This window comes from Carcharhinus amblyrhynchos, chromosome 15 (assembly GCF_965287045.1).
Source record: "Carcharhinus amblyrhynchos chromosome 15, sCarAmb.v2.hapA, whole genome shotgun sequence".
Taxonomy (NCBI): domain Eukaryota; kingdom Metazoa; phylum Chordata; class Chondrichthyes; order Carcharhiniformes; family Carcharhinidae; genus Carcharhinus; species Carcharhinus amblyrhynchos.
The window spans coordinates 53,688,279-53,715,031 of record NC_137338.1 but is presented as its reverse complement, the minus strand read 5'-3'; the positions used below and the strand labels follow the sequence as shown (position 1 = coordinate 53,715,031).

The following is a 26,753-nucleotide window of genomic DNA, read 5'->3' as shown; positions in this document are numbered from 1 at the left end:
TTGAAGAAGGAAAGATAGAGAGATTTGGGAAGGGAATTCCAGGCCTCAGGGCCTCAACAGCAAAATTACACAGCCACCAATAGTGGAACAATTAAAGTCAAGAATGCACAGGAGGCCAGAATTGTGGGAGCGCCACAATTATTTTGAAAGGTTGTAGGGCTGGAGGAGGTTAGAGAGACAGGGAGGGTGCAAGGCCATGGAGAGATTTGAAAATAAGGCATTGCTTCACCGGGAGCCAGTGTTGGTTAGCGAATTAGGTAGTAATGGGTGAATAGGACTTGGTTCAGGTTAGGATATAGATAACATAGAGTTTTGGATAATCTTAAGTTTATGGAGGTGGGAGCCACCCAGGAGTGTTTTGAAATAATTATATAGGAAGTCTAAATGATAAATTGGCACAGGTTCTATCTGAAGTGGTTCTGATCATCCCAGGGGATCAGAGAGGAATTTTATAGAATATATATGTCCTTTATTTGCCCTGGATTGTTTTCCTTTCTGGTTGGCACTGCTAGGGTGCAGTACTAGGGTGCTAGTCAATCATTTCCCCAACCACCCTGACACTCCAATGGTCTCTGAGCCCCCTGGCGTGACATCACGACTGCTTTCCACTAGTGGAAGCCACTAGTGATTAGCGCCAAATTTCCACTGCACCCAAGGGTTGGAGAATCTCCAGAGTCAGGAGTATCTGGCTTCTATCTGACTTAACGTATTTAAATGAGATTTAAATATGCTCATCACTATGTAGGAACCAGGTTAGGTTGAGGCACGGGGAGAATCCCTAATGGCAGTCTCCCCAGCATTGTACATGCTATAATCCCTCCCCCCATTATTTTATATTATGTGCATGAGTGCGTTGGGCTGGAGAATCACCCCCACAGTGTACTGGAAAACATGAACACTATTTTTGATGGTTTTGGGCTAGAGTTCCCTTTGTACTGTGTTGTCTGTTCATCTGGCAATAAGGGTACTTCAGTTGCAAGCAATAAGGGAACTAATTTCAGGAAGTAAATCATAGAAAGAGTTTTAATAAAGAAACTTCATTACTCCCACACTTGAGGCCACACCCTGGGCCATACAAGCTCCCACAGTTCCTATCTGCTGCTTATTTATACTGGGTCAGCTGATCACCACATCATTTTGCCATTGGTTACATTGTCTACCAGGTCATCTGACCCTCATATTAGTTACATTGCGATACTGTCCACCAGTATAACTCTATTGAGAGCAGCCCAATTTTCTTCAGTGCACCTTTATTACATATTCTCAGCAAACACCTGGAGCGTGCTTTTATTATTATATTACTATCAAGTGACCTCTGGCAAGGAGGAAACTTCAACATTGCTCCTGTAGTTGAAAGGATCAAGGCACCAGTATAGTGCCAGAATGCCAGAATCACTGATTTTTTTTAAGTCACTGTTCCCATTTAAAGTCTTGTCAATTGAGGTGTTAAGCATCTGTAATCTAAAAAAGGATGACTAACTTCATGATCCTGAGAAGAGGTGTCCCCCATAAATGCTGGTATATGTGAGGAGGTGTTCTTGGCAGTAAGTATCATCATAAACAAAACTTAAATGGCTATTCAACTCTGGGGCAAAAAAGAAACACTGACATGCCAGGACAGTCAAGAGAACAGGAGGCCTCTATAACATTGCATCTTTTTCGGTTGCACCTACTTTGTCCTGATTGCATCTGTAGTACCATCTGCAGCTTAGCAGCATTGTTCAGAGTGTATTGCAGTATCCTTGTACTCACTCCCTTCTCCAGCAAGTATTCTTTTGTTCACGTTTGAACAAGCCAAGAAACGGTGGAAGGCTCGTGTGATAGGAATTTAATTGACTGCACCGATTCTCAACTCTGATAAGGAATATCTTCTGAAATCTGCGTTATGTTCAGTATTATGATATAAAGTGCATTCATTCGATCTTTCTTCTTACATATAGCTCACAATCACCAATGGAGGTACTGCCTCTAGACCCCTGCTGCAAATCATTTGGTAATCACCACTGTGGAAGAAATTTGAGATTAGAATTGAAAGATTATACAATAGTAGGAACCAGGAAAATACTAGATGCAATTAAAAAAGAGAAGATAATTTTCAATGAGGAAATGAATTGGGCTCTGTGACAAACCAAAAACACCCACCACCCCCACCCCTACCCCCACCCCCACCCCCCACAACTTCCCCAAGCCATCAGTTGGACACAGCTATGTGAGAGTTTTATTCATTCTGTCATGGGACAGAATCCTGGCTGGCCAGAATTTATTGCCCATTCCTAGTTGCCCTTGGTGGGTGGTTGAGAGTCAACCACATTGCAGTGGCTCCGGAGTCACATGCAGGCCAGACCAGGTAAGGTCAGCAGATCACCTTCCTTAAAGGACATTCGTGAATGAGATGGGTTTTTCCCACAAATGACAATGGTTTCATAGTCATCAGTAGATGCTTAGTTTCAGATTTTTTTTATTGAATTCGGATTTCACCATCTGCCGTAGTGGGATTCAAACCCACGCTCCCAGGACGTTAGCTGAGCTTTTGGATTAATAGTCTAGTGATAATATCATGAGGCTGTTGCCTCCCCAGAGAGAGGAGGGATTGGAAGAAGGAAAAATCTGGCTGCAAAAGATAAAATTTACAAGATAATGCTTTGGGCAGGAGGTGCAGTGGTTCATCACCAACCCCATGATTGGCTCCAAGATAATCTGTACAAAATGTAGAATCTCAATGCAAGATGTGTTCTTTTCACTGAAGAGAACTTCTTTCCTAGAGCAGGTTTCCCACGTTTCATGAAGATTATGAATCATGATCAGTGTTCTGCCGAGACTAGCAAGTTTCTGGCAATTGCACCAGCTTGTCAGCCTTTTTGTGTGACCCGAAGGCTTTACAAAATGTTGTCATTATACACTAAAGAAGTAGGACCAGAATATGACTAGGTTATATCCTTCATAGACAATTTCATGTTATTTCCCACAGTGACCTTTTCAGTATATGTTAATAAACAAAACATTACTTGCAAAATGAAAAGCAATTTCAACCCTGAATGAAATATAGAATAAACAGCTGGGATTTCAGCTGAAATTATCCACATTTATCAGTGTAACTCCGCTCAGAATGATATTTCATATTTGAATATTTCATATTTGGTTCCAATTGTTCAGAAATGATAATTGTACAGGATTTGGAGAAGCAATATTTAATGAGCTGGAGTACAGGTGTGGCCCCAGGTTGATCTGGGAGACCTGCAGCACCAGTTGTAACTCCTGCTCATCCAGCTACTCATCTCCCTCGTGTGCATGGTCCCCTTTGTCTTTTGACACCAGTAGCTCTCTGTATTGCTGTGGCAGTTATGCAGGTGACAGCACATCCATCATGATCCTCGACACTCTTTGAGGACTCTCTTGCAGGGAACAGGGATCCATAGGATATAGATTTGGATCATCAGATAAAGCTGGATTGGATATCCCTCATGCCCTAAGTACCAGCCTCTGACATGTTGTCCTTCATCAACTATCCTAACTAAATGGTTCCTGGTGGGAAATATAGTAGGGATGTTTGAGGTATGTTCTTTACTCAGAGAGTGATAATGGAATTGGACACTTTAGTAAGTTTCAAACAGTTATTGAATAGGCACATGGAGCACACCAGAATAATAGGAAGTAGGAATGCTTGATCTTGGTTTCAGACAAAGCTCAGCACAACATTGAGGGCTGAAGGGCCTGTACTGTGCTGTACTGTTCTATGTTCTGTAAAGAGAAGTGAAATGCTAGTCAGGTACAGAATGTAGGCATTATGAGAACTGGGCACACATCTATATGAACCACTAGTGGTGGTTGAGTTCTAATTGGGTACCACAATGTTCATGAAGGTGTTGGATTATATTGTTAGGGGATCTGATCATCACACACGTACAGTAATAATGTTATAAATGATGGCCTTGCCAGCAACACCCACATCCCACGAAGAAATAAAAAAAGATAGCTTCCTGCACTTAGGGAAATATTTAAATGGCTGCATAAAACCACAATACATTCCAGCTGACCAGGCAGCAGGTTACAAGTAGAAAGAGAGCTTTACCTGTTTTATTCTGATCTTGAAGGACAAGTAATCAATATCTTATAAAAATGCATAACAGAAATTCAAATTTCTGTCTTTTTTCAGAACTTTGTCATTTTATGTTATTAAGATCTCCATAAAGAAAATAAGAGATTTGAATTTCCCGCTGATCGTCTGAATGGAGCACACGTCACATTTTGCAAACTGAACTTTACATCAACCATACATTACTTAGTAGGCAACTAATACACTCAACTACAGAAAAGGCAGTTAATTTCCTAACATGACCAGAAAACCTACTCCACCTTTAAACAAGACACTGCACTCGCTGAAGAATTGTTCAGGATCAGTCCAAAGTTCATCCCAGCTGTTACAGACAGGAGGGTGGTTAAGCGGCCCTGATTTCTCCTCTCAGTACATGTCTGTAAGAGCAGAAAGGTGGCTTTGATCTCTGATTTCCCCCTTTACAAGTGGTGGTGTATTTTCCCCAATCCTTAAGTTTGACGCGCCCCAAACCTTTATTAATAATTCACAGCTAACTTGAGATAAGGTAAAATAAGAGAGTTGTTTTATTTTACACACATAAAACAGGGGAAGGATGTTCTTTCGCAATGTCTGTCCCTTTTTTGCACTCATACAATAAAAGAGGGATAAGGGAAAGGAAGATCAAGACCACGATAAAAGTAAGATTTTATATGAGTTCAGAATCAATGCTGCAGGGTGACCATCTTTCCAAAGCGAGGCCTTCACGATGAGAGAAAGCAGGGAGAGTTTAATTAGTCTTGAATGTATAGACACAGAAGCCTCAATGTACCAATAGTTCATAGTGTAGGCAAGGGCCAGGCAATTTTAGACCCAGACAAAATTCCTAACATCCAGTGTCCATCAATGGCCATTTCCCTCAGTCTTCCAAGAATCTCCCAACTGACTTCTAGTTTAAGTCTCACTCCAACGACGACTCCTCCCAGCAGGACGAATCTTCCAGTGTTCCTTCTCTCTGCCACTCACTCTTCCTCTACTCCTGACCGTTTCCGAATCTGACTGCCTGGGATTGTGCGGAGGGTGTGGAGAGTCTGCAGAAGGACCTAGATAGGCTGGGCGAATGGGCCAGGAAATGGCAAATGGAATTTAATGTTGGCAAGTGTGAGGTGGTCCACTTTGGTAGGAAGAATGGTAGGAAGGACTATTACTTACTTGGCGAAAAACTGCAGCAGGCGACGGTGCAGAGGGACCTCGGGGTCCTTGTGCATGAGTCGCAAAAACCCAGCTTGCAGGTGCAGCAGGTGGTCAGGAAGGCGAATGGGATGCTGGCCTTCATAGCGAAGGGGATTGAATATAAAAGTAGGGAGGTCTTGCTGCAGCTGTATAGGGCATTGGTGAGGCCGCAGCTGGAGTACTGTGTGCAGTTTTGGGCGCCGCACCTGCGCAAAGATATTTTGGCCTTGGAGGGAGTGCAGAGGAGGTTTACTAGGCTGATACCGGAGTTGAGGGGGTTGAGCTATGAGGAGAGGCTGAATAAACTAGGCTTGTACTCGTTGGAGTTTAGAAGAATGAGGGGAGATCTCATTGAGACGTATAAGATGATGAATAGGATGGATAGGATAGAGGTGGAAAGACTCTTCCCGCTCAAAAAAGACACTAGGACTAGGGGGCACAGCCTCAAGATAAAGGGGGGGCGTTTTAGAACAGAGTTGAGGAGGAACTTCTTCACTCAAAGGGTGGTGAATCTCTGGAATTCTCTACCCGTTGAAGTGGTGAAGGCTGCCTCGCTAAATATTTTCAAGAAGCGGGTTGATGGGTTTTTGATAAGAGAGGGGATTAAGGGTTATGGGGAGAGGGCCGGAAAGTGGAACTGAGCCACGACAGATCAGCCATGATCTTATTGAATGGCGGGGCAGGCTCGAAGGGCCAGATGGCCTACTCCTGCTCCTATTTCTTATGTTCTTATGTTCTTAGTAGGTTTGCCCACGGCTAGACCAGCTGTTCTGACAAAGAGTCATCCAGACTGTCTCTCCACAGATGCTGTCAGACCTGCTGAGATTTTCCAGTATTTTCTTCGTTTTGTTTCAAAGACCAGCTGCTCCTTTCTTTGTGATGTGGGTATGCCGGCGTTGGACTGGCGTAAACACAGTAAAAAGTCTGACAACACCAGGTTTTAGTCCAACCTATTTATTTGAGAATATTATCAAATAAATAGGTTGGACTAAAACCTGGTGTTGTCAGACTTTTTACTGTCCTTTCTTTGTGCCCAGGTATGAAGGCTGACACTTGAGTTTCAACAGGATTTTCCCTATCCCCGTAGCAGCCAGGCCACAGATGTTTATTGCCAGGCAGAACTAGGAGCAGGTCCATCTTAACTATTTGTTGTCCTGTGTCCATTTTACCTTGAATTCAAGGAGACAATTTAAAATATACCAATAAAACCTTGCACCTCTAACACCCCGCTCCATACGTTGGACCCTTAAAATGTTGGACCCTTAGAGGATGAGAGGGGGGACTTAGTGGTAGAGGATGGGGAAATGGCTGAGGTCTTGAATAACTTTTTTGTTTCGGTCTTCACGGAGGAAGATGTGAATAATTTGCCGGGTGTTAGCGATGGAAAGGTGGTAGGACTGGAGGGTCTCAATGACATTATTGTTACTAGAGAGGCGGTGCTCGACAGACTGGAGGGGCTGATTGTGGACAAGTCCCCAGGACCGGATGGAATGCATCCGAGGGTTCTGAAAGAAATGGCGGAGGTGATAGTGGATGCCTTGGTGGTTATTTTCCAAACGTCGCTGGATTCCGGGGAAGTGCCGGAAGATTGGAAAACGGCTAATGTTTCGCCATTGTTTAAGAAGGGTGCCATGCAAAAGGCAGGGAATTATAGGCTGGTTAGTTTAACGTCTGTTGTAGGTAAAATGTTAGAATCCGTCATCAAGGAGGAAATAGCGAGGCATCTTGAGGGGAATTGCTTGATGGAGCAGACGCAGCACGGTTTCGTTAAGGGGAAGTCGTGTCTGACAAATTTATTGGAGTTCTATGAGGATGTGTCTAGGGCGGTGGATAGAGGAGAGCTGGTGGATGTGGTGTTTCTTGATTTTCAGAAGGCGTTTGACAAGGTACCTCACAAGAGGTTATTGTAGAAGGTAAGGGGGCATGGAGTTGGGGGTAGGGTGTTAGCGTGGATAGAGGATTGGCTGTCAAATAGGAGGCAGAGAGTGGGGGTCAATGGGTGCTATTCGGATTGGCAGTTGGTGACTAGTGGAGTGCCCCAGGGGTCAGTGCTGGGGCCTCAGCTATTTATCATTTATATAGATGATCTGGAGGAGGGAACCGAGTGTATGGTGTCGAAATTTGCTGATGACACCAAGATTGGTGGAACGGCAAATTGCGCGGAGGGTGTGGAGAGTCTGCAGAAGGATCTAGATAGGCTGGGCGAAAGGGCCAGGAACTGGCAAATGGAATTTAATGTTGGCAAGTGCGAGGTGGTCCACTTTGATAGGAATAATGGTAGGAAGGACTATTACTTACGTGGTGAAAAACTGCAGCAGGCGACGGTGCAGAGGGACCTCGGGGTCCTTGTGCATGAGTCGCAAAAACCCAGCCTGCAGGTGCAGCAGGTGGTCAGGAAGGCGAATGGGATGCTGGCCTTCATGGCGAGGGGGATTGAATATAAAAGTAGGGAGGTCTTGCTGCAGCTGTATAGGGCATTGGTGAGGCCGCAGCTGGAGTACTGTGTGCAGTTTTGGTCGCCGCACTTACGCAAGGATATTTTGGCCTTGGAGGGAGTGCAGAGGAGGTTTACTCGGCTGATACCGGAGTTGAGGGGGTTGAGCTATGAGGAGAGGCTGAATAAGCTAGGCTTGTACTCGTTAGAGTTTAGAAGAATGAGGGGAGATCTCATTGAGACATATAAGATGGTGAATGGGATGGATAGGGTAGAGGTGGAGAGACTCTTCCCGCTCAGAAAGGACAGTAGGACTAGGGGGCACAGCCTCAAGATAAAGGGGGGGCAGTTTAGAACGGAGTTGAGGAGGAACTTCTTCACTCAAAGTGTGGTGAATCTCTGGAATTCTCTGCCCGTTGAAGTGGTGGAGGCTGCCTTGCTAAATATTTTTAAGACGCGGGTTGATGGGTTTTTGATAAGCGAGGGGATTAAAGGTTATGGGGAGAGGGCGGGAATGTGGAACTGAGACACGACAGATCAGCCATGATCTTATTGAATGGCGGGGCAGGCTCGAAGGGCTAGATGGCCTACTCCTGCTCCTATTTCTTATGTTTTTCTTATGTTCTTATAAGATAAAATATTATCTTGGTGATTTTCTACTACATTATTAATATGTAACATCGTAAAAACCTAAATAACTAATTTACTATGTACAATACAAGAAATATTCCCTTGCCTTCTTTCATATTTTACCATTAACTGTTTTGTTTTGCCGATATTATAGTGCTTAATCGCCTATGTGTGACAGTTAGGATTTAAAGTTCATTTTCATGAGTTCTTAGAATTTCAATCTCTTATGAATGAGGGTCCGCTTTATTGGTGGTTTCACTTGGTCACCTATCGCAACAAATCTCCTGGCTCATTTCACAGCTTTCACAGCTTTTCCATGGGCAGAGTATTACTGAGGGAGTGCAAATGAATCATGTCTCCTGGAAGCAAAGTCAGTGTGGAGTTGACCCACTCCACGCCAGTCTGCCCCACAGCCATAACACACTGCTAGTGGGCTAAATAGGGGCAGAGCAGGATTTCTGCCCTTTACTCCAGCTCCGTGGAAGCTCCATCGGTCCAGGCAACGCTGATAGGGTATTAGTGGGTGCTGCAGAACAAGAAGAAGACCATGGACCCTGGAGCAGGGAAGTCTGGAGTCTTGGGCAGGGGGAGCTTGCGCAGTTTAGGAGGGGGTAGGGGTTGCCTTTAATGTAGAAGGCAGGTAGGAATAAAGATGGAGTATCATCTTAGAGTGGATGCCCTCTCAACTGCAAAGGGAACTTCCTTAATATACTAGCTCTGCCTTTGTTCACGCCCCATTAAAGTGGCCTGCCAACTCCTATCCTGTTGCCCATGCTAACCACTTTATGGTGTGGACAACATGTTACCAGGGTCAATATTTTAAACAACTTCCTACCCAAAGATTTTGATGTAGTTTGCTTTCATGTGTGCTCAATGCTCTAACTTCCAATTTGACATCAGTAGTTCTTATTTAGAGTGAAATTCATATAAAATTTGATTACACATATCCTCAAAACTTTCTTGCGCACTCAGCAACCTGCATTGAAAAGTGCAAGGAAATTAATTATTCCAATAATTTAATAATATTCCGTTTTCAGGTAGTCTATAAAGAATTTCCACTGTACATTAAAAGTTTGAGAACATCACTTCATCTCCATTAGTTCTTAATTCATTTTAGTCTGAGTCTATACTTTCTACCCAACCCATTCCCCAGGTCTCATGACCTAAACTGCCACCCACACCACTCCACAGCATGGATCTCAGGGTCTAAACAGCCCCACTCCCCTCTCCTGTCTCCCATTTCCACACTCTCAAATTTTGCCTCCTGGCCTCTCTCCCTCCCTCCCTCCAGTCTCTCTCTCTTCTCCTGCCACCCTCCCACTTGCCTCCAGCTACTCTCCCCCTCCCTCCAGCCACTCCCCACAAGCCTAGCCACTCTCCCACTTCCTCTAGCTGCTTCCTCTTCAGAAAGAGGGGAGGGAAGGGGGGAAGGCAGAAAGTGCGAAATGAGGGAAGGAAGAAGGGAGGGGTTGGAAGAGGGGCTTGGAGAGCAAAACAATGGGTGTGATGGAAAGGAGCTGAAAGAAAGGAAGGAGAAAGAGAGGTTGGGTAGAACTGTGGAGAGAGTGTGATCCTATACATTGTGTACATAATTAGTTGGGACTTGGGAAAATGTTGTTGTAATCACTGCAGGACTGTAATTGATGAAAATGATATCAGTTGACAACTCCAGTTTGAATGGCAAATATGATTCTGTGTGAAGTGATAGTGAAACACTCAATTCTGAGAAAAAATGAAAAAGAATGATGATTATTTGTAAGTGCAAGTGAAATCAAATGATGACAAATGACCTCAAATGATGGCAAAATGATTGCAATTGAGAGCAGTTAGTGCAGAATGGAAGCCTTTGAAAACAAGTGATGTAAAATGTCCTGAAAACCTTCGGTAAGGAAGACCAATTAACCCCTGATTATTGAATTAAATATGGTGGAGATTTTGAGATCTGCACATCCTCCATATTAAGGCAGTGAGCTCAGGGGTGGGCAGGAGGGTGGTGAATGAAGAGGGAACCCACCCTCTTTTCCATGCTCCTCCCACCAAAAACATAGAACATAGAACATTACAGCGCAGTACAGGCCCTTCGGCCCTCGATGTTGTGCCGACCAATGGAACCAATCTAATGACCCCCTAACTTAACCTATTCCAATGATATCCATATGCCTATCCACTGACCATTTGAATGCCCTTAAAGTTGGCGAGTCCACAACTGCTGCAGGCAGGGCATTCCACACCCTTACTACCCTCTGAGTAAAGAACCTACCTCTGACATCCGTCCTATAACTACCACCCCTTAATTTAAAGCTATGTCCCCTCGTTTTAGCCATCACCATCCGAGGAAAAAGGCTCTCACTGTCCACCCTATCCAATCCTTTGATCATCTTATATGCCTCAATTAGGTCACCTCGTAACCTTCTTCTCTCTAATGAAAATAACCTCAAGTCCCTCAGCCTTTCCTCATAAGACCTTCCCACCATACCAGGCAACATCCTGGTAAACCTCCTCTGCACCCTTTCCAATGCCTCCACATCTTTCTTATAATGCGGCGACCAGAACTGTACGCAATACTCCAAGTGCAGCCGCACCAGAGTTTTGTACAGTTGTAACATGACTTCACGGCTCCGAAATTCAATCCCTCTACCAATAAAAGCTAACACACTGTACGCCTTCTTAACAACCCTATCAACCTGGGTGCCAACTTTCAGGGATCTATGCACATGTACCCCGAGATCTCTCTGCTCGTCAACACTACTAAGAGTCTTTCCATTAGCCCTATATTCCGTACTCCTGTTACTCATACCAAAGTGAATCACCTCACACTTTTCCGTATTAAACTCCATCTGCCACCTCTTGGCCCAGCTCTGCAGCTTATCTATGTCCCCCCGCAAACTGTAACATCCATCCTCACTATCTACAACTCCTCCAACTGTCTACAACTGTCTACAACTCCTCCAACTTTGAACATGCTCACTGGAGTCAGGTAAAATGCAACCTCATGCCCTTGGTGAGAAAATTGTATTTGTGATTTGGCCTGGTTAGCCATGGTAAGAGCAACATTGTCATTAAGATTTGATCTTTTAACACAGTTTTTGAAACACCCTGTTCAGGCTTCAACACCTGATCTCTATTCTCATCTATACCCTCAGACTCTCCAAGTCTGTAAAGTAAGTTTCACGCAGCTATACATCAGAATTCTCTGTATCTTCTTTAACTTTGAAATTGCTTTCATCTTTCAGTTAATTTTCATGATGTGTTCTTCTCCTGGAAACATAAGCTTGAAACAATTTTGTTTGATTGAGGCGGCATGGTGGCACAGTGGTTAGCACTCTACCTCTCAGCGCCAGGGACCCTGGTTTGATTTCCAGCTTGGGTCACTGTCTGTGTAGAGTCTGCACTTTCTACCTGTGTCTGCATGGCACTCCTCCAGGTGCTCTGGTTTCCTCCCATAGTCCAAAGATGTTTGAGTTAGGTAAATTGGCCATGCTAAATTGCACCTTAGTGTCAGGGGGATTAGCTATGGTAAACGCATGGGGTTGTGGGGATAGAGCCTGGGTGGGATTGTGGTCAGTGCAGACTCGATAGGCCAATGGTCTGTGATGCTTCAATATCCGTTTCCCATCAGCTTTTCAACTCAAGTCTCTTTGGACACATCTTCAAACTATAATTTCATAGCAGGATTATGGAAAGTTATGGAGTTTCGTACATTGCCCAACTTTCCTGGTACTCAGCTTTAACAACTTCACTGGGCTTTTCAGCATGATGTGGAGATGCCAGCGTTGGATTGGGGTAAACACAGTAAGATGTCTCACAACACCAGGTTAAAGTCCAACAGGTTTATTTGGTAGTAAATGCCACTAGCTTTTGGGGCTTTTCCTCTTTGTCAGGTGAATGGGGAGTTGATCAGATGTGAGACTTCTTACTTTTCAGCATCACCAAAGATGGTAACACCTTAAGTCTAGCTAGATCACTTCCCAATATAAATTCAACATCACTATTAGATAACTTAGACACAATCCCCACAACTACAGCACTGGAAATTAAACTACATTTTGAATTAACTTTGTGGTTAAAAATGTTCTGTGAATAGTCTGTATCAACACATTTGTATATAGTCAACCTTCTGGAGGATGATTCCCATCACCCACCATCACTTACGATTGAGCTGACCCCATATCTCCTACTTCACAGGGCAAGAATAATGGTGCTTAACCATTGAATCCAAAGCTTTTAGAATTTTCTATGCTTTGATCTGTTCCAATGGTAAATACATTAGAAGCTGCCAGTTTGCCACAAGCACCATCTACTTGTACCTGAAGATATGCAACAATCTGCCACATATCCTCTCTGCTACCAAACTGGCATGTTGGTCCTCTTGGATTATACTTATCCTCCACACTGTCTGTTCTCTGAGGAGTATCTGTCTTTTTAGTTCTGCTATCTTCCTCAACTGTAAACAGAGTTCTGTTCAAGATCAAACTTCTAATTCTGTGTGGGCGTGCAGACAAAGACTTACTGCTACTCATGTTCGTGAGACAATTCATAACCTTCAGCCATTACAGCAGTTGCTTTATCTTAAAAACCTATGATCTTCCAAGTGGGATCTTGTTCCCAGAGGAACACTATTTTTAAATTTTTTTCATTAGCTATTCCTGTAAGGTTTTCAAAATTTCGTTCAATCTTCATAGATCGCCACTACCTATCAAATATCATTTCTTTTTCTCTAGCAAATTCTCCAAAAATATGAGTTTTGTTTCTTCTTTAGATTTCTAAACCTTTGCCTTTAAGCTTTCAGAACTAAACTCAGTCTTCCCTGCATCACAATCACTAGACTGCGTATCTGAAAGTGATGTGTATACTCCTGACACACTTCCAATGAACATGCTTTGTAATAAAAACATTCAGTTTCTTTTGGCCTTCATAGAATTAAGAATGATCATAATTTGCACTTATGTTTCTTTTTGCTCTTATTCCCAGTCTTTAAGAACAAAGAACAAAGAAAATTACAGCACAGGAACAGGCCCTTCAGCCCTCCAAGCCTGCACTGACCAGGTTGCCTGACTGAATTAAAACCCCCTACTATTCTGGGGACCATAGTATCCCTCTATTCATGTATTTGTCAAGACGCTCCTTAAAAGTCACGATCGTATCTACTTACACTACCTCCCCCGGCAACGAATTCCAGGCACCCTCTACTCTCTATGTAAAAAAAACTTGCCTCGTATAGAACGTTGGTTAGACCGCATTTGGAGTACTGCGTCCAGTTCTGGTCACCTTACTACCGGAAGGACGTGGAGTCTCTGGAAAGGGTACAGAGGAGGTTTACCAGGATGTTGCCTGGTATGGAGGGGCTGGGGTACGAGGAAAGGTTGGAGAAACTGGGACTTTTCTCCTTGGAAAGACGGAGATTGAGGGGAGACATGATAGAGGTATATAAGATACTGAAGGGAATAGATAGAGTTAATAGTGAGAGACTGCTCCCTAGACTGGGTACAAACACGAGAGGTCATGATTTAAGGGTGAGGGGGGAGAGGTATAATTTGGAAGTGAGAGGAAGGTTCTTTACGCAGAGAGTTGTGGGGGTGTGGAACGCGCTACCGAGTAGGGTGGTGGAGGCAGGAACGTTGGACTCGTTTAAGGTTCAGTTAGATAGACACATGAGTGGAACGAGGATGGAGGGTTATGGTAGGGGCTATTAAATAAGGTTAGAACCTCAGGAGACACCGGAAAAGCAGGCATGTAAGATTAACGTTTTTGTCTTTTTATTCCGCAGGTGGAAGTCCACCTCGTGTCAAACGAGGGGCATGCACACGGTGGGTCGTGCGTGGGCTGCTCTTGGAAGTTCTGGGAGTGGCCTAGTACTTCGTGTCGGTGTGTGTGCTTGATCCTGGACCGGTAGACGGGCGCCGCAACAGCTCGGTGACTAGCACTGCTGGCTGTGCAGATACATGGACTTGGGCCTGTGTCTGTGGGAGTTTGCGCATTCTCCCTGTGGTTGCGTGGGTTTCCTCCGGGCGCTCCGGTTTCCTCCCACACCCCAAAGATGTGCTCTTAGGCTGATTGGTTTTACCAAATTGACACTATTCTCCCCTGAATCTGGCTAAGTTAGGGGTTCCATTCGTAGACATGCAGGGTAGAATAGGTGTAGGGTGATGCGGCGGCGCGGGCTCGTTGGGTCGAAGGGCCTGTTTCCCGTGCTGGGTTGTTCTTTGTTCTTTGTTTGTTCTATATCTCCCATAAACTTGCTCCTTGCACCTTAAATCAGTGCCCCCTAGTAATTGACGTTTACACCTTGGGAAAAAGCTTCTGACTATCCAACTCAGCAAAAGAATGCCTCATTTAAATCCATAGTCCAATTGTCCTTTTCAGTCCATTTAAAGCTTATTTTCCAAACTCAAACATTGTAAATTTTCATTTCAAGACAGTAAGGTCAAAATGGCATCCTTGTGCATTAACAGTTCATTCCTTCTCTGATCAAAATCTGTTTTAGTCATTCCAAGGATGTTATTGAGATGCTTTTTATGTTCACTCAAAGTAGTTTCATACTCCTGCTGGTTTGAACTTTGAGCATTTTAAGATCTTTCAAACAGATATAATTTAATTCTTTTCAAGTAACATCAGCCACTGCCTCACTCAGGAGTTTTATCATTCATTCTAATACTTCTATATATTCATTTATATAATTCATCCCTTTAATGGATGGATGGATGGATCATTCCAGTCCTCTGCCGATTTTAAATGTTCTTTTGCCAACTGCCCAGTTGCCTGGATTCTGGATGCAGCACCCTGTGCGTCAATACTGAAAACACTTGTAAAGCAGTGGGGGAGATTTTACTGTTTATTCCTAAGTGCTGGGCAGATTTGAAACTGGGAGAGTTTCAGATCTGTCTTTTGGGCCTGTTTTCAGCCCTCCCTCCCCCCTACCCTCCATGCACTCTGCCTGCAAAATTCTGAGCGAGCTTGTTGCTCACTGCAGAAGGATGTAGTGCGCGTGTGCAGGCCCTTGACGCTGCACACGTGCATTAGTAGTAGCAAGGGTCTGACAGAAAAGAGAGAGCTGTCAGGCCCCTGCTAATGCAGACAGCCTCGCAGCCTTGCTGCCCACCCCCCCACTGATTGCTGCAGAGTGGCAAAGGGTGCCCTCCCCCATCAGCCACACCCCCACTGGCATCTCCCACTAGCCTTGCATCTCATCTTCTATATTCCCCAGATTACATCTAAATTCAAGAATCGTGTCAATTTTTTTTCACCACAAAGTTCTTTTCATTGGTCTTGTTTTTTGATGAGGCATTCAACCAAATGTTCTGACTCACCAGCACTTCATTTTCCTGTTCAAGGCGTTTCTCATGGTGCTTCATAGACATATGATGCTTGAAGTTAATCATGATTTAATTCAAGATCTATCTTTGTTGCATTTGCTTTTACCAGTCTATCATTGAGACATTTCAAGTCCTCAGTCAAGTACTCTACTTCTTGTGACTGAGACTCAATTGTCTTCATCAATTTTAATTTTTTATTGACAAAATAATCTTTGTGTGTGAAACTTGGTTCTCTGCACTGACTGGGGTTTTCTCTAATTGCTTATTATTGGCAGTGAGCTTATACAATTTGAACACTATTTTTTTTTGAGATTGTTGCAATAAAGTTATTACCATGTTATTGTCTCTGTTAACTAAATCATTACTCAGAATAAAACTGCCCCCTCCAATGGGTGAATAAAGAACAATTGCCACTGTAACAATTCCATCTACTAATCTCTTTGTAAATTTACTTAACACAAAGGAACAGGTTTATAAATTCCATGAATATCTCCTACTAATACCTTTCCTTCATCTACCGTCTGAAACATAAATTGCATAATCAGCCACCATCAATGATTGATCTGTCCACTGTTTCTTTTTCTTAATTTGTTTACTTATGTTGTTAGAGAAGTATTGGAACACTTTTCACTTTGAGGTAAAACATTCAGAATCTCCAGTAGCCTGATTCTATGAAATCAAATAAGAATTCTTTGGTCACTTCTGAGCCATAGCCCACTTTTTATTAGGTTCTGAGGGAACACATTTCACCTTTACCACTGCTGTGATTTTAATACCCATTTCTTTTTATAGTACAACTTTTTCTGAGTCCGAAAGTGTTCCTCCTACTGTAATAGGACTCTCATTTAAGATCCGACTATTAGCTTTAGTATACTCTGTTTTATTTCAATGGAATCATATTATTTTCTTTACATCACTCCTATGTTATAGTCTATCTGCTTTATTATTTTGCCATTCTTCTGTTCATTCTCTGGGATAATATCTTTTCCATCACCAGGTTTTCTATTCCTCCAATTTGCCTGTTAATTCCGAAATGACCATTTCTTGACCGTGTAACTGTCTGTCTGAGATAGCATTGCTATCTGCCAAAACTGTTGTTCCTCAGATCTTTGACATTAGATGATCATCCAAATATGTCTTAATGGTTATCAGAGTGCTGTTTCAAAAATCTTCCATAATCACAATTTTCTTCGCATTCTGAGAAGTTTTTCCAATTTCAGTGATCAAAACCATTGATCTGCCGGTATTTCTTTTGCTCTAGCGAATTCTACAGATATCTGATTAGACTTTTTCCTTATGGTGCTGAACTTTAATTGATAAGCTTCAGGGACAAGCACACAAACATAAAGGATTGCCCTCTTACCATTTTCATAGTCTGCAGATTGCTCTTCTGACAGCCTAGTGTACACATCCATAGCCATGCCTGACAAGACACTTTGTAACATTAAGGTCCAAGCATCTTTTGGCTATTTCAACCTCATGCATATCTTTTCAAATGAAGTGAAATGTCTTTCAACTCCATCCTCTGTAAACTTAGGGTGGCATTTTCCAGCCCTTCCAGCTGGTAGAATCTTCCCCTCCTGCCAAAGTCAATAGGGATTTAAATGGATCACTGCATGTACCCGTGGGAAAGCTTGTCACAACAGGGCTGGCAAGTCTGAGCATTAGATACTAAACAAAGATTTTTACTTCAAAATGCTCAGTGGAAAAAGAATAATCAACTATATCTTCTTTCTTCCTCTATTCTTTTGTTTTCTAGCCAAGTCACGCTATCTGATTTTTTTTTTTGAAAGTCAAGTTCAGGCTTTTGTGTTTCTATTTCTTCCAAACTTCCTCTTTCATTCTCCTCTTTTTCCAATTTGAGCTTCTTCATTTCCATTTCTTTTGCTCTTTCAATTCAAACTTTTTCATTTGTTTTCTTTTTCAAGTTCAAGCTTCTACTTTCCTCTATCTTTTTCTATTTCCAGCTGCTTCAACTGCAACTGAATTTTAGCTAATTCTAGCTGTGAGACATGAATTTCAGGATTCACTCCTTTAAATTCCAAACTCTGGGTAATTACGTTAATCATTTCACCCCCAGGAAATCCTGCCTTTATATCTACAGTCCATTTATCTGCTAACTCTTTTAGCATAATTTTGTGAAGGATTTCAAATAATCTCCTGTTAATTAGTCTACTGCCGGAAAACTTTTAGCAACAATCAAAGCAATGTTTGAGTTCCAACCAATGTAATAACTATAAATCCTTTTCCAATGCCCAGCGCCTCCAAGCACTTGATTCTTTAAGAATTCACAGATCACACATCAGTTTAAGGATTTTTAATCATGGAAGAGATCCCAGCTGATATTGGACAAGTCAGACCCCAGAGGGAAACCTGGCTTGATAGATCCTAACATTTAGTTTAGAAACCAGTGAGGTAAGTTACTGAACAAGTTCATGGGAGTTTGCTGATGAACTCAAAACAAAAATAATAAAACATTTATTAAACAAGAAAAATTAACTATGTACCACCAGACAAAGGGTTGGAAAGATCTTAATATAAACACCAGAAAATGATTCAAGTGTTCACTGTTCTATCACCCCAGCTAAAATTTTATACACATTTTTATACACATAAAAAATGAGGAAAGGTAAAAAAAAAACCATATCTATTTTATAATCTAATATTCAGGGTAAGTATGCAATATATATGAAGCAATTGGCAAACTGTGGTCAAGCATATTACGCTTCAAGTAAATGACAAATGTGACCAAAGCAGATACAATGGATTTCTCAGCTGCCCACTCAGATATTTATCACATCATCAGTCAATGAGTCTCAGAAACTTTCTTTCTCAGGAGGGTATCCAGTCTCAACATTTGAAGAATTTGCATTGGAATTCTCTCCAAACTTCACTTCCACTTCAATAGCTTCAACAAGGGTCCACCTCCAGTGTTTCAATCTCACCTTCTGCGATTCCTTTCCCTTGAATCTCTGAATACTCTTAAGCTTCAACTTCGAAGCACAGTTTCAGATCTTTGGCTGTGCTAAGCAGAACACTTTCTATTTCCATTTCTTCTCCGATATGGGAGTCATTGTTCCAATAGCCCACAGTCCAGAGTCATCAACTTTTGGCTGCTCTTTTCAGATCTATTGGATTCTTTTCAAGCCCACTCTCTTTAACTTGGAGACTGTTTTTCTGCTCCTTCCTCTCAACTTTAATTAAAGGGATCTGTCTCTGACTTCTAGCCTTGTCCCTCAGTTGAGACTCTCTTCTAGAACCTGTCCCTGAGCTCTGCCTTGGTCCATACCTGGGACTTTCTTCTGGAATCTCTCCCTATCCCAGTCTTTTGTTTGGGACCTTGTAGATTTGGGACCTCCCCCCTGTCCCCTCCCCTATATCCTGCAATTGTGCTCTACTACAGGTCATCTGACCTGCAGTTTATGCCATTTCATTTTTCCTTTTTTTTGTGCACATAAGAAACACCAATTGCCCATGAGCAGCCACCTCTCAGACAATGCATGCACAGAAGACACTAATCTCTAACTGCCGACTTAAACATGCTCACTGTCATTCGCACTTGTTCTCCCTTGCTCTCTTTCTCTCCCTTGCTCTCTCCCTCTCCCCTGCTCCCTCGTGCTTTCCTGCGCTCTCTCTTTCCTGCACCCTCTCTCTGCTGCACGCTCTTTCTCCTGCGTTCTGTCTCTCTCCTACACTCTCTCTCCCTTGCTCTTGTTCTCATTGTCTTAGCTCTATTGCTCTGTCATTTTCTCACTTTTCCACTCTTGCTCTCTTTTACTTGTTTGCTCTCTTTGTAGGGTCTCTCTGAACACAAGAACTATGAGCAGGAGTAGGCTATTCAGCCCCTTCAACCTGCTCTGCCATTTAATGCAATCATGATTGATCTCATCTTGGCCTCACCTCTGCCTTCCTGCCCACTCCCTATGACCCTTCATCCCTCAATTAATTAAAAATCTATCAACATCTCTTTAAATTCATTTAGTGTTCCATTGTCCATTGCACTCTGGGATAGAGAATTCCACAGATTCACGATCCTTTGAGTGAAGCAATTCTTCCTCATTTCTGTTTTAGTCTAAAACTATGAATCTGACTCTTTTGGAGTCTGTAATACTGCCCACTGGGCCAGCTCTTCCTTTCTTCATTCATGTTTGAATGTTAGCACTTGAGTTTCAGTAGGACTTGTCCTTGACCCCTTGCTGGCAAAACAACTAGTCGCAAAGGCTCATCACTTGAAAGAATTTATGGAAGATCACATGTCCCTTTTCACTCCATTTTATCTTAAATTAAAAGAAACAATTTAAAACATAACCATCTCATAAAACCTCAACACTCATAGCAGTATTGATTAAAAATGAACTTTAAAGAGTCTTCAAGAAACTAAACTTAATATCATTTTGGAATGATCAAATATCTACATATGAATTGATAATATTTCAGGCATATTTCATTTTTTTAATCTAGCGGATGTCAAATTATAACTGGGAATGCATGCTTTACTGAGGAAGACTGGATCAAGTTATTAGCAGAATTGTCAGGATATAATAAAACTTATTTTGACTTGTCAAAAATTAAATTATCTAAGTATTAGAATACCTGAAGTTTCAGGTATTAAATTGAAATTGTGGGGTCATTGATTGCTGCTTATCTGACAGCACACATTCACACAGATGGTTAGTTGGAAAGTGGAGAGAGTGGACCTGTAGCAGAATGGGGGTAAGTCTCCGTCTCTGTTCCTGCAACGACTGCTGGCCATGTTAAAAAAACGTATGTTTTAAAATAGCACATTATCCAACTTGGACCACAGGAAGGTCATGAGAAACAAGACTCTTTAAAATATTGAATCTCTATAACATGCAACATTTTTCACAAACTCTGTTTGCAACATCACTTTTAGGTGAACATGAACAAAGATAGTACTGACTTGGGGCAGCATGGTGGCACAGTGGTTAGCACTGCTAACTCACAGTGCCAGTGACCTGGGTTCGATTCCAGTCTTGGGTCACTGCCTGTGTGGAGTTTGCATGTTCTCCCTATGTCTGCGTGGGTTTCCTTCGGGTGCTGTGGTTTCCTCCCACAGTCCAAAGATGTGCAGATTAGATGGATTGACCATGTTAAATTGCCTTTTAGTATCCAAAGATACGCGGATTAGTGGGATAAATATGTGGGGTTACTGGGATAGGGCAGAGGTGTGGACCTGGGTAAGATACTTTGTCAAAAGCCGGATGCAGACTCGATGGGCCAAATGGCCTCTTCTGCACTGTAGCGATTCTAGGACAGTTATTATTATACAAACTTGTGAACGGCTACAGTGGAACCATATCATGCTTGAACAAATTAATTCAAGACAGCACACAGATAATAACTTTAAATTGGTACATATCCCAAGATACTAAGCAAAGGGAGAAAATGCCAGCATGCAAAAGTAGTTGAGTTAATGGAATGACAAAAGAAATGGTCAAAGAGAGAGATTTTGAGGAGACTCCTGAAAGGAGAGAAATTCCAGAGTTAAGGGTCCAGAAAGCTGTTACTAACACGCTGGAATAGGTCACAATGTTGGGAAAAGGGAAGCTGTGGAGAAACAAAGCTGACAATCTTACATTTGATGAATAGGGAATGGAGAAGCAGTGGAAATTGATGAAAAAAGAAAGAATAGGTGAGTGGAATTTACTGCAAGTATGACATGAGTAGCAAAGCTTCTGCACAAACTGAAGTTTATGTTGGGTGGACAGCTCAGCTTGATATACAGTGTGGCCCAGTGTTGGTTGCCCCTCAATTCAAGGAATATGTCTATTCAGGGTGGTCAGTTTCTGCCATGGATCTTAATGTGACAAATCAGGCCAATTCCTAACTTGCAGATCTTTGGGCACATGAGGCAGGACAAATCAGCATCTGTCCTGCAGGAGTTTCTTTTTATATCCAATTCAATCCAATCAAAGTCCAATTCAAAGTTTCAGTAAGTGAGACATTCCAGGTCCAAGCTGACACAACAGGAAGAGGCTCTTTCTGTCTTGGGCTTGATTTATATGATCCAAGCTGATTGGAGCAGACATTGCATTCCCTCCAGTGCTTGATTTTATTTGCATCTGAGCCAAAAGGCCTAATTGCCATTTGTAAAAATTCCTCCAAATGAAGCATTAGTGTAATCTCATTGATTTCTATCAAGAGCAGGATGTCAATACTAAACTTGATCTTAGCCAAAAGGCCGAAAAGCGGGGTTGCTTCATTCCCTGCCATTATTCTACCTCATTGTTAAGGCATTGAGACTTGAAGGCTGATGCAGCTTAATAAGCTGTTGCCATTCTGAACAATTGGTAGCAAACTCCTCCCAGCCATTAAGGTCAATGCTGCCACACTGAGTGGAGAACTTCAGTGTCTCTCTGAAGCATTTTCTTTGTCCTCCCCAGAACTTTGGCCATCAGACAGTTGAGAGAATGACCCTGTTGAAGGAAATTTTCTGCCATCCAGACACAGTGGCTTGTCCAACAATTATGATTTTATAGTAGTTTTGCCTGAATTCTTTTGGACCTGGCTTCAAGAAGGACAACAGCAATTGTTTGACAGAGAGAAAAAAAATCCTACTGAGGTAACATGAGCTCCAAATGGATAGACAGGCTGTGCCTGTTAAGTTCCAGCCCATATACAGGTCACTAAAAGGAGGCAATCAGTTAGTGATGGCAGAAATGGATATTACCATCCTTTAACCTTGAAATTATACTGCACTAACATTATACTATATGGTACTGACAAATGGACATGAATACATTTTTGACCACTAACGTAACGGATTAATTCCATGCTGAAATAGTGGAAAAAGTGATTTAATACAAATGCACTGAATGCCAGTATGCTAATATCACACCAAATTATTTCTCAGCTTTCTGGGTTTCTTCCTCAAAAAGAAATGAGGAAAGAAAATTTCAAAATCAGTTGAAAAATTCTTGTATGTGGAACAGAAGAGGAATCAGAAATCAAAAGCAAACTTGAAACCATTCTTGACAGTCATGCAGTAATGAACTACTTGGAAGTCGAGATACAATGCGAGTATTTGAAAGACAGGGTTTGATTAATTTTTGTACTGCATGTCATCTTTCAGGATGAGAAAACTAGTCTGGTTCAGATATTTAGTTTAGTTTGATGTTAATTTAATCCAAACCTGTCAAGCACAGTTGCAGAACTGAATCTGTAAAGTCGTGTTCTGAAACTCCTTTAGCAGGAGAAGAAGATTGTCATTTAGTTGTGATATGAGATCGGCAGAGCCAAGCATAGTTCACATTTTATCTTGAAATCCGAAAACCCAGATATTTACTGATAAAAGAATTAAGCCACCAGGGTCACTGTCAAAACCAAATAATTTTGCTATATAGAGCAAAAGAACGTGACTACTACTAACAAGCCTCTATCTTAAACACAGTCACATTAATGATATTCAAAGAACATAGTTACTTGTTCATTAACTTCTGACGACTGAATTTCTTAACTCATATTCCCTTACCACACCCATTCGACATACAACCCATGCTATTCAGTCCGCTTAACATTCTCTGTACTGTATGAACAGTATGCTTTGTCTATATAGTGTACAAGAAACATTACTTCTCATTGTATACCAATGCATGTGATAATAAATCAAACCAATTCAGGATTAACAATGTTCTGGCAAAGGTTAAAATACAGGCTTGAGAAATAAATAAGTAGATGGCTTCAGGATGGCAATGGAGTCAGAAGTATGAGAATTGCAACCTGTTACTCTGTTTGGGGGTCGGTGCTGATAGTGTCTTCAGGTCATATTTTTCCAATGTTAACTCTCCTGAATTGCTGAGAGCAACATCCAGGAGATCAATCCTCAATTTCTGGAGACTCCCAGTCTATATTGTGGAGTTTGCAACAATGGCTGATGCTGTTGCTGGTGATCAAAGCCTTTTCACCTTGGATGGATCTGGATTTCTCTGATACCTTGTGTCGTGGTTACTTTTATTCATCTTAAACTATAATTTTCCTTCCCTTTAAAAGCATTGTTTAAGGACAGTAGATAAACTATGTTGAGTGAGGCCCTACATGCCCAACCCCCAGACAGAATGACCAATTTCAGTCTTCCAGTAAGCATGCAGGCAGTAAAGAATGCATATGGTATATTTGCATTCATAACAAGCGAATGTGGCTATAGGAGCAGGGATGTCTTGCTACAATTAGACAGGGCCTTGGTGAGGCCACACCTGGAATATTGCTTGCAGTTTTTGTCTCCTTATCTGAGGAAGGATGTCTTTGCTCTAGAGGGAGTGCAGAGATGGTTTACCAGACTGATTCCTGGGACTAACGTATGAGAGACTGAATCAGTTAGGATTATATTCGCTGGAGTTTAGAAAATTGGGAGGATATCACAGAAACCTATAAAATTCTAACAGGTCCAAACAGGGTAGGTGCAGAAGGCACGTTCTCAATGGTGAGGGTGTCCAGACCCAGGGGTCATAGTCTAAGGATACGGGATGAAACCTTAAGACATTTTCTCTGTGTCCATGTGGGTTTCCTCTGAGTGCTCTGGTTTCCATCCACAGTCCAAAGATGTGCAAGTTAGGTGGATTGGCCATGTTAACTTGCCCCTTAGTTTCAGGGGGATTAGACAGGGTAAATGCATGGGGTCATGGGAATAGGACATAGGTGGGATTGTGGTTGGTGCAGACTCAATGGGCCGAATGGCCTCCTTCTACACTGTGTGATTTGATGATTGGAATGAGGAGAAATTTGTTCACCCAGAGAGTGGTAAACCTGTGGAATTCAGTACCACAGAAAGCAATTGAGGCCTAAACATTGTATGTTTTCAAGGAGGAATTAGATACAGCCAACTCAGATAGAGGGCTGAAGAGGATCATAGAATATGGGGGGAAGGCAAGATCGGGCTACTGAGGTGGATGATCAGCCATGATCATAATGAATGGTGAAAGAGGCTGGAAAGGCCAAATGTTCCTATTTTCTGTGTTTCTGTGCGGGAAAGATTGAAATTAGAAGCGAAGTTGGTAAAATCTTTCAGTTTGGGATGAGAGCAGGAAACAGCTGCCTTGCAATCTTTAATGTATTGGAAAAAGAGGAGAGGGAGAGGATCTGAGTAGGATTGGAACAAAGAAATGTTCCATATATCCCAAACAAAGGCCAAGTTAGGACAGATGCTGCCAGATCTGCTGAATGTTCCAGCATTTTCTGTTTTTATTTCAGATTTCCAGCATCCACATTATTTTGCATTTGATATAGCTCGGATCTGTTTGGATCCACATAGCAACACCCTTCCTTTGGAGAAAGCAAGTGAGGTCGGGGGGAAAGTTGCTCTATATGAGAACAAGTGGTGGTTGTGGATGAGACCTGATTCGACATGAGGTCAAGAAAGAAACAGAGAGCTTTCAGATCTTCCTTGTGTAGGATAGAACTATGGACTCCGTGTGCAAAGAAAACTATCTGCGGCGTGGTTCCCACAGATTGGAAAACAGCAAATGTGATGCCACTGTTCAAAAAAGGAGGTAGACAAAAGGCAGTTTACTATAGGCCGGTTAGCTTAACTTCTTAATAGGGAAAATGCTTGAATCTATCATCAAGGAAGAAATAGCGAGACACCTGGATATAAATTGTCGCATTGGTAAGACGCAGCATGGGTTCATGAAGGGCAGAACATGTTTGACTAATTTGGTGGAATTCTTTGCGAACATTACATGTTCAGTGGACAATGAGAAACCTGTAGATGTGGTGCGTCTTGACAAGGTGCCGCATCAAAGGCTGCTACATAAGATAAAGGTGCACAGTGTTACGGGTAATGTATTAGCATGGATAGAGGATTGGTTAACTAACAGAAAGCAAAGAGTGGGGGTAAATGGATGTTTTTCTGATTGGCGATCAGTGACTAGTGGTGTGCCTCAGGGACCAGTGTTGAGTCTGCAATTGTTTACTATTTACATAGATGATTTGGAGTTGGGGACCAAGTGTAGTGTGTCAAAATTCGCAGATGACACTAAGATGGGTGAAACAGCAAAGAGTGCAGAGGACACCAAAAGTCTGCAAAGGGATATAGATAATCAAAGTGAGTGGGCAAGGGGTCTGGCAGATGGAGTACAATGTTGATAAATACGAGGTCATCCATTTTGGTAGGAATAACAGCAAAATAGACGATTATTTAAATGGTAAAAAAATTGCAGCATGCTGCTGTGCAGAGGGACATGGGTGTCCTTGTGCAGGAATCTCAAGGAGTTGGTTTGCAGGTGCAGCAGGTAATTAAGAAGGCAAATGGAATTTTGTCCTTCATTGCTAGAGGGATGGAGTTTAAAAACAGTGAGATTATGTTGCAGCTGTTAAGGTGCTGGTGAAGCCACAGTTGGAGTACTGTGGACAGTTTTGGTCTCCTTACTTGAGAAAGGATATACTGACACTGGAGGGGGTGCAGAGGAGATTCAGTAGGTTGATTCTGGAGTTGAGACAGTTGGCTTATGAGGAGGGACTGAGTAGATTGGGGCTACACTTATTGGAATTCAAAAGAATGAGGGGAGATCTTATAGAAACATATAAGATTATGAAGGTAATAGATAAAATAGAAACAGGGAAGTTGTTTCCACTGGCAGGTGAAGCTAGATCTAGGGGGCATGGCCTCAAAATAAGGGGAAGCAGATTTAGGACTGAGTTGAGGAAGAACTTCTTCGCACAAAGGGTTGTGAATCTGGGGAATTCCCTGCCTGGTGAAGCAGTTGAGGCTACCTCATTGAATGTTTTTAAGGCAAGGATAGATAAGTTTTTGAACAGTAAGGGAATTAAGGGTTATGGTGAGCGGGCAGGTAAGTGGAGCTGAATTCACAAAAAGATCAGCCATGATCTTATTGAATGGTGGAGCAGGCTCAAGGGGCCAGATGGCCTACTCCTGCTCCTAGTTCTTATGTTCTTATTAGGGTGAGGTGGCTAGAGCCATTTAAAAGAATGGAGGGTATTGGGAGAGATAGGGATGTAAATGGAAATGGGGAGAGAAAATAGAAAAAGGCAGGAAGAAATTCATTCCATGGGGCAAGTCTGCCAGAAATAATTTGCCTACAATGGTGGTGTGGACCTTCAGGAAGGTTTGCAGTTGGGGAAGAGGAATGCTGGGGCC

General features: G+C 42.3%; 1 protein-coding gene across 1 annotated transcript in view; it reads left to right on the top strand.

Moving 5' to 3' along the window:
* The window catches only part of LOC145353303 (cilia- and flagella-associated protein 47-like), a 495,401-nt gene that overhangs the window by 389,292 nt on the left and 79,356 nt on the right, over window positions 1-26,753 (top strand). The gene's annotated exons all lie outside the window — the stretch shown is intronic.